Raw genomic sequence first — 13,709 nt, forward strand, 5'->3', positions numbered from 1 at the left:
ACGTCAAATGAGAACTCCCACCATTGCTCAGGTGGAGCTGCTCAGTGGCTAACAGAAGTCTGTTTGACCTGCAGCACTTCGTTGTGAAAATGAGTTTATTAAACAGAATGAAAATAGTACAACTAAAGAACATGGTCTAATACCAGAGACCTTTTCATGATGCTTATTCACATCATTAATGGTCACCTCAGCATGAACAGCAGGGGTCATGCTGTACCTCAGAGTGAAAACCACACTTTTCTGACTTCACTGAATTCCTGCTGTGAGGTCTGCGAGAATTTCTTTCATTTTTGAATTTTAAATCATAGCTTTATCAACTACTCCAGCAGGACCAAACGTAGCAGCCTATCTATTCACTGGAGCTCCGCTTGAAATATATATTTATCATCTCTAGCTAAACTCATTTACAATGGCAAAGAACAATTCCAATATTTCGTTCTGTCTTTAGCACAAAAGCCAGTTTTTGAGAGCATGAGATTTGATCACTTTTTGGAGCACACACACTCTCCCCGAGCACTTTCTCCTGGTATTCATGTGAGAGCACTTTAGAGGTAGATGGTGTTTTTCCTCTCAGTCTTTCTAATGAAGCCTTGTAAAGAGCTGTTGATTTCCCTTAAATGTTTGTTGATTAAGAAAACAGGAATGTTGGCATGCCTTGGTTCATTAGTTACCCGTTGAGCCAGGCTTTAGGTAATGCACATACACAACTCAGTACGGTAAACAAATGCTCACACACACATGAGGCAGTTAAGAATGTGCACAAACTATAGATGAATTCACCAGCTTGGAACACACACACACACACACACACACACACACACACACACACACACACACACACACACACACACACACACACACACACACACACACACACACACACACACACACACACACACACACACACACACACACACACACACACACACACACACACACACACACACACACACACACACACACACACACACACACACACACACACACACACACACACACACACACACACAGCGGTGAAACGCTGCTATGTGAGAAAACACCTCGCAAAGCAAACAGAGCCTCACAAGGCAACCGCTTGTTCCAAGGCCAGAACCCGGGGCAACGCTCCTCACATCTCTGTGAGACGAGAGAGAAGGAGGCAAGGGAGGAGAGCAAGTAATGAAATGAGACCAGACTAGACATGATAGCATGAATGTAAAATGGGTTGAGGGAACAAGAAATATATAGGGCAGGAGCGAGAAAAGAGGAAATAAAGTGAGAGTGCAGGGACGATTGAGGATAAGGGTTCTAAGAGAGGTTGCATGGAGAGTGGGAGGAAATATGAAGACCTACAAGACGGCTTGAAATATATTGCAGCAGGGATAAGTAAGGTGAAAGGGGGTGAAAACAGGGAATTAATACCAGGAAGGACAATGTAAAGTTTACGAGATGGTGTAAAGTTTCCAAAATGTTGTCTTTTTGATGTACGACTTCTTTAAAAGTCAAAACTTACAATGAAGTTGTAAAGCTAGCTGAGAAGCAAAACACAGATTTGATAGAATAAAGTAATTTCTGTTTTCCTTACCATAACTTATAACACCAAGCAGCTTTAGAGAAACAACAAGGCTGGTTGATGGGTTCAGCATCTGTGTACCAGCTGTGGTGATATTTTGTCTCTAACATGTAGCTTTAGCGTTGGTCTTTGAGCACAATTTAATGTAGATAATAATAGAGCAATCAAGTGTATAGCCAAAACCCATGTTTCAGTTTGCATTAGTAGAAATTCAACAAAACAAAGCGTTTAATCAAGGTTAAATAGCTGTTTACAGCTGATGCAAAGCCATCTGTGTTACCATCGGTCTGAAATCAGCATGATTAATGATAATGCAAAAAAATGCAAATGTAAATGTTTAATCTGCCACTGTTTAAAACATACAGTGTGTCCTGGGAGAAGAGAAAGCATTAAAGGCATAGCAATGGTAACTAAGAAGGGTGAGAGTTAGTTGCTAAGCGCCATGTCAAAACTACCATGTAAACTTCACTGCAGGAAAATGTAAAGGAAGCAATTTTTACTGTACGTCAGACCTCATCTACTCTGGTATGGTTCTGCACACTTTCCCACCAACTATTTGGCCTTTGTCTTTTGGAGGTAACTATGCAACAGGGCCCCATACTTGCTATGCTTTCTAGCAGAGACAACAATGAGCCATGAGGTCTGGAATCCAACATCCAACAGAATATGTTCTCCCCCTTCGTCCGTCTCTAAACGCTTCCATTTCCCCTCGAGCAGGAGCAGAGTGTTTTGAGAAATGTGAGATTATTATGGTTTGTGCTATGCAATCTGGTGTCCTATTGACACGTTGCTTTCTCTACCACAAGAGAACCTTTCAATAACTAACGTCCCATGCAGCCTCAAAGGTATACAGCTGGTCCAGGCCGTAGATGCATTTTCAGGCACAGCTTGTTTTAGAGAAGCTACTTTAGGACGTTTCCAGCTCTTTTGGGATGAGTGGTATTCCCATCTTTAGATCTTGCTTTAACATTCGTCCATAAAGTCCGGCTGCTGCCAAATATTGTAATGACTGCTCTGGAGCCAGGGAAAACTTGAACATGAAACATCCCTCATACAAAGCCAAGCTTTTGTTTTTGCGGGCAGAAACACAGTAATGACATTAATTCCCTCCTCGCTTAAGTTTGCAAAAGGAACTTTTTTTCTTGAATTCTTGTTCAGTTTGCTGCTAAATTGCTTTTCTCTAAACTACGAATATTGTTTCGGACACTTTTTCCAGTCTGGAAACCGTTACTCTGATTGGATGACGAGATGCCCCGAGTGCTCGGTCTTTGCTCTGTTATGTTGCCATACACATTTCGGGTTGCTGTGATGCCTGGCACCCGACTTACAGTACTGGATGTTTATTTAGGCTATGGGAGACATGGCAGGCCCTGGAACTGTAATGAAACGCTACTCTAAATATTTCCCCTTAAATTAAGTAAAAATGTATGTCAATATTAAACAACTAAAAATCCTTCCTCTGCGTCACTTTGCATTCTGGATGTTTGCTTTAATGTAGAACAACACTGGCCAACACATCGCTCACAGAGACATGGCTGTAATGTGTGTGTGTTGATGATGCACATTAAACAGCCAGTGATCTCGAATTTTCAAATCCAGTTTCCAGAGCTTCCCTATCTTTCCCTGGCCTTCCCATAGCATCTGCTAACCATCAACACTTCAAAAGCTTTAGACTGTAATGAATAAATAGCAATCAAAGCATAAAATAGCTGGGAAAAGGAATACTTGTTTACCATCATGACAGTGTTTGGAGAATGTCTCGCTTTTTCGCTATCAAAGAAAAACACGAGGGAGTCATTTGTTTGGTTCTGAACGAATGCCATGTTGGTGTGTGTGTGTTTAGTGTGTATGCGTATGTGTATGTGTATGTTTCTGTGAGTTGGACCCAGTCCCTATATGACTATTTGTTTGTGTACTTTATCAAAATATTTGGTGTAAGTCCTTTCTCAAATTCAGACATCTTTTTTAGACCTTGATGATCACAAATACAATTTTAAAAGACGTTTTTTGGAGGATTTTCAAGATCCCTGTGATAATGTAAATAGCCATGGTTCCTCTTTTGGTAACCCCTAATTAAGTTAAAGAAAGTTGATAACTTTCACATACTAACCGAGTTTGGGGACTGTGTGTGTGTGTGTGTGTGTTCTTCTTAGCCATATGCACGTGTAGGATGTCTACAATCTGGGAGCAGGATCTCCAGCTTCTGCGAGACACCCTGCTCTCATTGAGATCCAAAGCGACAGATTATCTCTGGCATTCCACATCTGGAAACAGTTGAGCACCGAGGAGCCGCGTCTTCTGAGGAACATACAAATATGTAGGACAAAGTGCACATGAATGACGGGGATATGGCTCCTTACTGTACACCGCTGTATCTAACTCTGTCCTGATGGGCTATAAATATTTATTAGACCTACAGGTTTTTCATTTTAAGGAACTGCAAACACAAAATGGTGTATTTGTTATGTTATAAAATGTTATTCTGCAGCTTTTAAAGGAATTGTATAAGATTTAAGCTACATCTCTCATCTATGTTAGCCTAGCTCAGCATAAAGACTGGAAAAAGCTAGAAGTACAGCAGAGAAGCACCTTATTACCCGTGAAACACTATCTATTGTTTTTATTGATCCAACTATCTCCTGCCTGTAACTTTATTCGTTGAACTATTCCTTTAACGGCAGAATGCCACAGTATCAGATGATACTTTTACCTGTTTGACCACATGCACTGAAGCTGAACCGTCAGCTGTAGGGGATCCTGATGACGGGCCTCCGAAAGTTTAAACAGTCTTGTGACCTTTTGTCAGATTTTATAACATTTTAAACAATCGTATTTTATTCTCTTATAAGGGATATAGCACACTCAGCAGCAATAGGAGGGGACCTTCTGAAGCAATATCTTCATGTCATGTCCTGTTTTATGCATGTAATCATCAATTTTAACTTTGCTTGGTGCGCCTCTGTAATCATTTACTGCTCAGCTCACTTCAATCAGTATTCCGAGACAAAACCTCTTAGAGTAACGCAAAGAAAATTGCATGTCTTTATAAAATAGTCATAGTGTGAAGTCAAGCAAAGACAGAAAATGTACCGACAGGACTCTCTGTGGTTATTGTACATTAAGGACAAGAATTTTCACAAAGACACACCTGCATACACACCCACACAGTCATGATAATATTACATCATTCTTGGATACTGTACATTAATAATCCCACCTACTTGAAAATAGTCATGCCAGCGGCTCTCTAAAGTGCAATGTGTGGCATAGAGCATTTTATTTTCATGTGAGCACACAGCATGGCAATCTCGTGCTAGTTGGTGTGCATCAATCAATTAACAGAAGCTGTCAAAGTCTCATAATGGTTTTAATGTGCCGCCTCTTCCACCGGCTAGATAATTGCTACATAATTACTCTGAGTCATCTCAGGTAGATCTCTACTTGGTAACATCGGCGCCTGAATATAAATTACAGGAAAGTTAGTTTCAGATGGCTTGTTTGAAAGCAAACCACTCCTCAGGGAGCTTCTGCCGCAGTACATATTAAACAACTGAATTGATAAAGTGATGATTAGCATTACACCTGCAGGAGGGAGGGAATAAAATCAGTGAAGCGCTTTATATATGGATGGCAGATTTGTGACTGAGATCTTAGTGTTGGAGGAAGAACCTTTACTTAAGTGTCAGTATATAAATGCACTAATAACAAGCTTTACAAATACATGATTGCAAGTCCTGCATTGCATATTTACTTGAGTAATGACATGAAAAATATATTAGAATACTATTAGAATAATCATATCAATCAAGCATTTTACTCTTGTATTCGGATGGTTGGCTGAAAAGGTTTTTTTTTTCTTCAATATTTTATATTTTAGAGGACTGAATTTTCTCTTATAACAAAACTTAAAATAGCGTAAAATGCAGAGGGTAATCATTTAGAGCCCACAGTGGCACTTTTACTTGGCTTGTTTGTCCAACCAATAGTTCAACATGCATACATGAAATATAAAAATATAAGAGATTTAAGAAACTGAAACTAATAATTTGCCCATATAAAAGTTTTAGAACCAGTGTGTTTATATCCTTTGCATGTAAATGCAAAGTTTCCTGCATTACACCAACAGAACAACCCAAAAATAGCCAGTATGTTTCTAAGAAAACAGCTGAAACCACATCAAGTCTCATTCATTCAAAGTAATGGAGTTTAAAACAAAAGGAGCGACATTGAACACAGATTATAAAACTGTCATACCCTTACCCTCCTTTCTTTAACCGAGTTTTCATCTCAAAACTATTTCGTGTTCAATAGCTCAACATTTAAAAAACCCACAATTATTTTTATTCTAATAAGCAAATAGAGTCAGTATTTGTTGACACAATCTGAAAGCGTAGCCTAATTTACCCAATATTATCAACATGATGGCACTTCATGTGAAATACTCAGAGCAAGTGAGTCAAAGCCTGCGCAATCTAATAAGACAAGGTTTTGTATGGAGCAATGACATTCAATTCTGCAGAATTTGCCTTTTAAATGAACGTATGGTTTAAAAGTTGCAGCAGTCACAATCCAACTGTGCTCATTGTAAGAGACAATAGCGTGGTCTCTGCTGCCGGGAAGAAAATCAACAAGCAGGGCTGAACCTTTGCTCTGTTCATTCAACACAGCCTCTTCCATCTGCTTTACTTTTGTCATTCTTCCTTCAACTTGTTGTCAAAAGATAGGATTTATCAGGAGGGATGATAAACAAATGTCCGCTCTAGAAGTCTTGTTTCCAATGAGCTTGCTGCTGCTGATTAATGCTGTCTGGCCTTGTTTGGTGCCGACAGTGGTACCCGCATGCAGGGCCCCTTAGTCTCTCGGCTAATTAAAGTCATTCTTCAGTAATATTCCTAAATCAACTGTTTCCTCTTGGCTATTTGAGGGCTAATTGGAAGCATGTGCACTCAACCCAAAGGTCTCTTCTTAACCCCTGACACTTCAAGAATGTGTCTGTTGCGGTCATTGATTTTACTCTGTTGTTTTTCTTCCTTGATTCTTGCAAACAAAGAGAACGTATGACTGTGAAAACTTTGCTGCTTTTGGTTATATCAACATAGAGTTTGTCTATCTTTTTGGATGCTTTTTTGGGATGTTATCTTAGTTTTTTTCAGCATATGTTTGTGTCAGCCCATGGGTCACAGTGACAGCACATAATAGTCAGGCTCCACAGCCGGCCCCATGCTTCATGATTAGAGAGTTGAGCCTGGGTCATGACATTTGGGAAAGAGAGGGATATTTTCACCAGGAGCAGCAGTGTAAAGAACACAGGAGTATCGGATCTTTGACAAATAACATTGACAGGGCAAATACTGTTCCTTTTTGTGCTGAGCCTTTTCTTGATTTCATACCAATTTCATCATCATAATAGAGCCTTGAACAAATTCTCTCAGATAAAGACACTTTACTTTCATTTGGTACTCCTTGTTTACAACATTGTATTCTATTTTACACACATTATTAAGAACTCTGGAAGTTTTTTGTGTTTGTTAACTCCTACAGTACATACCAAGACATCTGCGGATGTAAAAACGATTCTGCAAGAAGAAGAAGAATGTTTTTTTCTCTATAAATTATTTAGTATTTCTTGTCTGTTAAAGCTCCTGATTTAATTCCTCTCAATAAGACAAATTGTCTCAAATTTGATTTGGTGTGTGTAACAAAGCCAGCTGCTTCTCCCAGCCCTTGTCCAACAAAGAAAATGCATTTAGAAATGGTCTTGTAAACTTCATACACTTGAGCAAACGCTCCTTTCTTCAACAGTCCTGATCTCAGCGCATGTTTAGCCTCTGCCTACTGGAGTAAACAAAGGTGTCTGTGTTTATCTCCAAAGAGTGCTTGCCTGTGAACTCGCTTTAATCATTAATGTTGCTCCATTTCAGTGGATCTGCAGGTTATTATGAGATAGAGCACCGAAGTCTGTAGTGTTTTCTCCCCGCCTCAGATAAAAAATAAAAAACACAAAACAAACAGGCGTAAAAATCCATTTGGATGTGAGATAGTTTCAAAGAGAAAATGTTGTGATATTTGCCAGGGTGTTTTTTGGTTGAATGGAGCGAAGGCTGTGACTCATTGAGGTGACCAAGCTTGTCGTTTTCATGCAGGAAACAAAAATAGGGATTGGAAACAAGCGAAGGAGAAAGGCTGGGAGGGAGATTGATTTCCCAGCCAGCATCTGAGCCATTAAGCTTTACCTAGCCTATCTTTGTCACTCGCGATCCGCCTCCCCTCACACACCTGCTTCCTTACGGGACATTAGTTGTGTTCAGAGGGGAGATAAGACACACTCAGCCTCTGTGGCTCAATATATCCATAGTGTGCCTATAGATACTCAGTGAGCGCGAGCTACTGTACCTAAGCAAATGACTGTTTACAGGCAGGTGGTCATTATTGTTTTTGCTCACCTCAGAGTCATCACACAGTGAAGGCAAACACACTGCAAGGACAGAGAGAGGAAGAAGAAGATTATTGTGGTGAGTGCGAGCAAAGGCATGCCTATAGCCTGTGTACACAGTATCATTCAACCAGCAGCAACAGAAGATGATATAAAGCTCGGCTTTATCAAATAACACTGGTACTGTTGTGTTGCAGGAATAACCCTGTAACTTGGGTTATTGTACACAAGGAAATTAACTAGCAATACCTCATGAAAATTACTATGGCCAGCAGTCTTAACGCTTTAGAAAAGGTCAATGTTTTTTTTAAGACTTTTATGTGCCTGTGGTAAAGTTGTTTGAACATGACTCGGGACAAAAGGACACTCTGACCCGGTCCAAATAGTACACAAGGAGTATAATTAGAATTGATTGAACTTTGTTGTTGAACTTAACTGACCCAAATAGTATGAATAAAAAAATCTGCTCTACCGCTTCCCAAATTACGGTTTGTTTAAAACATAATTCCCTCTTTGAGCTTCCCAGAACAAAACAGATGTCGACTTGACCTTTCAAACTAACAATAGGAAGCCTTTAATTTTCCTTCAAATAATCTAGATTTTAATTGTAATTGTCCCACAACACTAACGTTAACAGCCCATCATGAAGAACCCCTTAAAAGCCACTACATGAACAGGACAAAATAATTATAACGACCATAAACGTTTTGTAATGTCAAAAGGGGCATTCATATAATATCTTAAGACAGATTTGAATCTATCCTTTTATCATAGAAAATGTAGAAACACAAACAGTTGTTACTGCACTTCTTCTATTCTAGAAAATCCAATCACTTTTAATAAATGGTGAAGCGTGTGATCAGAGTTAGAAGTGAATGCTTTATGATCCATTATCATCAAGCGCATATTGACAAACCCAACGAGCCTGAAAATTACTTCATATATAGGTTCAACTCAGGGTCTGGATCAGGTGTTGCCTACCCTAGAGTCTGATAAAGAGCTCTTTTGTTAGGTATCTATCACATTAAGTGTCTATCCGCCATGAGGATCTACTTGTGACCTATGCTCCTTTATGCTTAAAGAGTCATTTCCTTTTTTTGTTTTGCACAAGTTTGAGACTTTCCCACAGTTATTTACAACTGTTGTAAAAGCAATTTTCCTGGCCATTAAAATTCACTTGTGACTGTCCATTTTAGGCAGGACCAATGATGCTGATCGCCTAATTTGATATGACTCATTTTTGCAGCTGTCTGTGTAATTGTGATTTTCAGTCGTCGCTACAGTCGCAGATGCAAAACGATCTCATGTAGGAGCAGGGAAATGTCTCAAAGATCATGATGACATGTCAAAAATATGCGCAGAGGATACTTCCTCAACAGCACTACAATGTACAGCCTCAAATATGGCTGTGCATTTTAACCAGCGTTTGCCAGACAACTAAAAACATTGACCATTTGTTGCTGCTTTTAAGTCCTTTCTGTCCTTTTCAGTGATTGGTGTTTTGGCCAATTGGCAACAAGCAGAGGTGAGAGAGAAGAGAGATAGACGGGCACTGATGTCAAAGGTCCTGTGAAGGCGCTTGGCCACAGTGGCCTCTGCTGGGTGGTAAAGGTAGAGCACACATGGGCAGATCAATTATTTAAAATTAAAGGAAACACCACCGTGATATGTATCCAAGATTGTAGTGATGATTGCTAATAAATTTAATCCTGAATTAAACCACAATGAATCACACTTGGCCAACTGTTATGGTGGATTATAATTGACGTAGATGGATCCTAACTGCTTACTGGCGGAGGCTGTGCGATGCATCTGTCGTGCCTTTGCACAGCAGCTGGAGAACCATGACAGCAATGTTTGACTTTTTAATTGAACTGGAATGTGGAGGTGTTTACGAGATTATATCTGAAGTTAGTTTTGAAATGGATTTCATTAAATTACACCTGGAGATGTTTTTACAACTCAGCAATTAAGTATACTCGGTTATACGTATAGCCTTGTCAGGGAGAGAGAAATTTAATTCATATCTGACAGTAATAAGTATTATTGATATAACAAACATGCTGAGAATAGCTGACAGCAACAGGAGAGCTTTACTTGAGAAAAAGTACAAGAAAAGAAAAATCAGCAGAGCGGAGAACAAACAAATGAACCCAACATCTATTAAAAAACTCTAACTGTTTGAAGACTGCTTCAAGTCAATATAGGAACACTTCTTATATTCATAAATGTCAACCACAGACAGAAAGAACAAATGAAAGCTTAACCCTCACAACAACAAATTAAATTTTCTCACTAAAGCTATTAAAGTCCATATAAAAGTACCCAAGCTCTCATCCCATGAGTCCCATGATGTAATTTGTGCTTTAAGTTCCAAGAAGCAGAGATCAGTGATTAAAGTAAAGAATGATATGATACCATTTAATTATTCCCTATTGAGTGGCCTAATGCCTTCCTAAGTAAAGAGTATTTGCTGCTCTTTCATGTTAAAGGAGTGCATTCCAATGTGGTAGTTGAAAGGATTTTATATTATAAAGTGAGTGCAAAGCTGGCGATGAGGGGTTAAGCCCAACTCTGAGAGAGCGCTATAAAGAGAAGTCATTTAACAGAGAACACATAAAAGGTTTTCTTGGATCTTAGACGATAACTTTATTCTCTTAGCCAAATTCTCCACAACAACCGACAGATAACGTGGCCTATGTATCATGATTAACCTTTTTTTTTGCAATTTGTATCACTCTGTTCTCACACAAAAAGGACGTGTGTGCAATAGTGACAGTTACATCAAGATGCTAGCATGAAACTGCTTTTGGTATGCCATCCTGTTACAGTTCCACATTAAATAGGATTAGAGAGGAAGCTTTTGCTTGGGGGACAGCTAAATGTGGAACGAAACGATGGAAAAAAAAACATTTATCATACTTTAAATGCGCTTTTCTGTGCCTTAAATCAAACTCTATTACTGCAAGACATCTTGATTGTGTTGTTCCTTCTGTCCCCGGTGGAATTTCCTATCAAGTCATTTAAGTATGAAAAGAGTTTATTGTCTGAATAAATGGCGAAACATTTCCCATGCGACTGGAGAAGGCTTAAACGCAGCCAAACCCGCCAACTAACCAGAAAGCCAACATCATCGTTCATTACTGCCATGTCATTACATCATCCTGCTTCCTCTTTTCTGGTGTCCCTGTGGTCTGACATTTAATTTTTTGGCTCAAATGCTGATTCTCCAAAAGGGCTGGGTGACTTAATCCAACCCTAAGAGACAAGAAAATAATAGCACTGGGTCCTGTTTCTGTCTCCATCTCCCTGCAGTTTGTCAAAGTGAATATTCTCCCTCTGAAGTGTGCCATGATACAACCTGACATTACCAGCTCAGATTGCCCCCAAAATTAGATAGAGTTAGTTTACTTTGGCTGCAGTCACCATTCTACAAAAAATCTGGACACCGTATAAACTCCAGAAATGTCTCTAATGACAGACACATGGCACTGTAATGTGACCCTGAGTTAGAGATAATCACTGTCATTTAGTGTTTGAACAAATCAGTTGACTATTAACACCGAAACCAGTACAGACCTACATCAGCGGTAAGGGATTAGTTTGTGGAATTTATAATATTTTTTTTTTTTTTAAAAAAGGGACAAGAAATTACCATCATCTATTCTAGGGCAAACAACAACAATACTTACTTGTTAACGGTATACACACACACCTTTGGTTTTGTTTGTAGAAAAATGATAAAAATGCAATATTTATGAGCTGAAACAATGAGTTAGGTCATCATCTACAGACAATTTGCAAATAGTATGATAATGTATTCAATAACTGTGAGAAAGTGTTACTTTTAAACTTAATCAGACTGTTAATCAGACACACACAAAAAAACACATTGTAAAATGTCACTTCAGGCTGAGGAAAAGGTGATGGATAGGTTTCATTCGTTTCAGACCTTTAAACGACGAAAACGATTAGCCTTATCAAGACAATAGTTGGTAGATTAATCAACAATCAAAGCTATTTTTAGTTACAGCCTTAGTCAAATTGTTAGCTAAACTGTCCATTGTAAATACATTACAATTTACAAGCTGACCTCCTGATTCAACAACCAGCTAGCTAGCTAGCTAGCTGTACTGGATGTGCTTTTATATATACACAGCATATGATGTGGGCTCAAGGATTTTGTGTGCAAAATAAGCAATAAATCTTGGCTCAATTTTAGTTTTAGCTCCAAAATAAAAGGTTCGGATAGTTTGGAGTGTTTCTTGTCTAATCAACTGACAGCTTAGGTTTCTTGCCCCTTGACACTTTGTTCTGAATATCACCACATTCCCAGATCGGTAGACCAATATGTTAAAGTGTATCATAACTAAAAGGAGCAATGTTCGAAGGTATAACAAATTAAAACAGCTGTAAATATGTCAAAGCAGGAAAATCCAACCAAGCCACACAAGCTAACATGCAAAAAACCAACCCTGAAAAAACAGCTGCATTTAAAGTAATGAATTACACCTGTGCTTTTCCTTTGTTCAATATGTGAAAATGGTGTGGTTACTACACAGTGCGGGCAATCAATGGCAAAGCCAAGCAGTCAATCATTTAGTAGTGGGTATTTAAAGCTTAACGTAATAATAATTTTTAAAAGGGGTTAATGTTATATGAACTTAATCATGTTATTTACCAAGGATTCAATTAAATTCAGGGTTATCACCACAGAAAAAGAGGGGAGGATATGAGAGGGCAAAAAATAGCAGTACATTGGAGAATAGAGACTGTGACAAGAGTTTACTGCTAAGGAAAAAAAAATGAAACACAACACTTGACCCCGCTGAGAAAATAACAAGGTAAGTACTAATGTTAGCCTACTCCTAACAAAAGCTATGAGTAGCCTCATTCAGAGTAGCTGCAAACCTTAGTTATTATCCTCATTGAGTGCGTTGTATTGAAACATACCTTTCACTCCCCGTGGTTTTTGCTCCAGCTGTAGAGTCACCTGCCATTTAACAGAATGTGTTCAAACATTTTCTCCCACCGACTTCTCTTTGCTTTCCTGCAACTTCCAGAGTAGAAACTACGTTTATTGATCCAGGTCAACTCCCTTACTTAACGGAATCAGGAAGTAATTACACTCAAAACAACAGCCCGCCAGAGTTTATTGCCCTGACTATTACTACTTTTTTTCTTGATTTGAAACACCTTCAAAATGTTTGTAGGAGGCTATGTGTGAACAAAAACAAGTATTTACCGTAACAGCAGCTGACAGAGCCACATGTGATGACTGTTGTGAAAGTGGAATTGTGTCCATTCATATAGGTAGGTTGATAAGCTAACGGCTAGTTGCTCGATAACTAAATATAACATGCAATTTATAATACATATTGGACCAATTCAAATTCTGCACGGCGAAGAAATGTGTTAATTTAATTGGCCTGTAACTCACAGATTGTCCTGAGGTAGTGCATGGTTCCAAATCTGATGTTTATGACGCAAAAAGGGTCCCAATATAAAAATGAAGTGTGGGGAAATGTTTAGCCGGACCGAACAATAACAATTTCCCTCCACAATATCATATTTATTACTCCTTTTCCCACATTTTCTTTTAGCTGGAGAATTCCAACAAAGTTCTATATCCTGGAAATGTTGCAAAGCATTAAAATTAAACATAGTGGTGGAATAATCACTATTTGAACTGTCCGCCACCTATAGATCTGCAGATAACCTGGG

The 13,709-nt window shown here is 38.8% G+C and overlaps 1 long non-coding RNA gene across 1 annotated transcript in view; it reads left to right on the forward strand.

Moving 5' to 3' along the window:
• Positions 1-12,528: 12,528 nt before the first annotated feature.
• Positions 12,529-13,709, forward strand: part of LOC134875529 (uncharacterized) — a 40,707-nt gene continuing 39,526 nt past the window's right edge. Inside the window, exon 1 of the long non-coding RNA XR_010167210.1 lies at positions 12,529-12,829. This is a non-coding gene — a long non-coding RNA (uncharacterized LOC134875529). The remainder of the gene's footprint in view (positions 12,830-13,709) is intronic.

This window comes from Eleginops maclovinus, chromosome 13, assembly GCF_036324505.1.
Source record: "Eleginops maclovinus isolate JMC-PN-2008 ecotype Puerto Natales chromosome 13, JC_Emac_rtc_rv5, whole genome shotgun sequence".
NCBI classification, from domain to species: domain Eukaryota; kingdom Metazoa; phylum Chordata; class Actinopteri; order Perciformes; family Eleginopidae; genus Eleginops; species Eleginops maclovinus.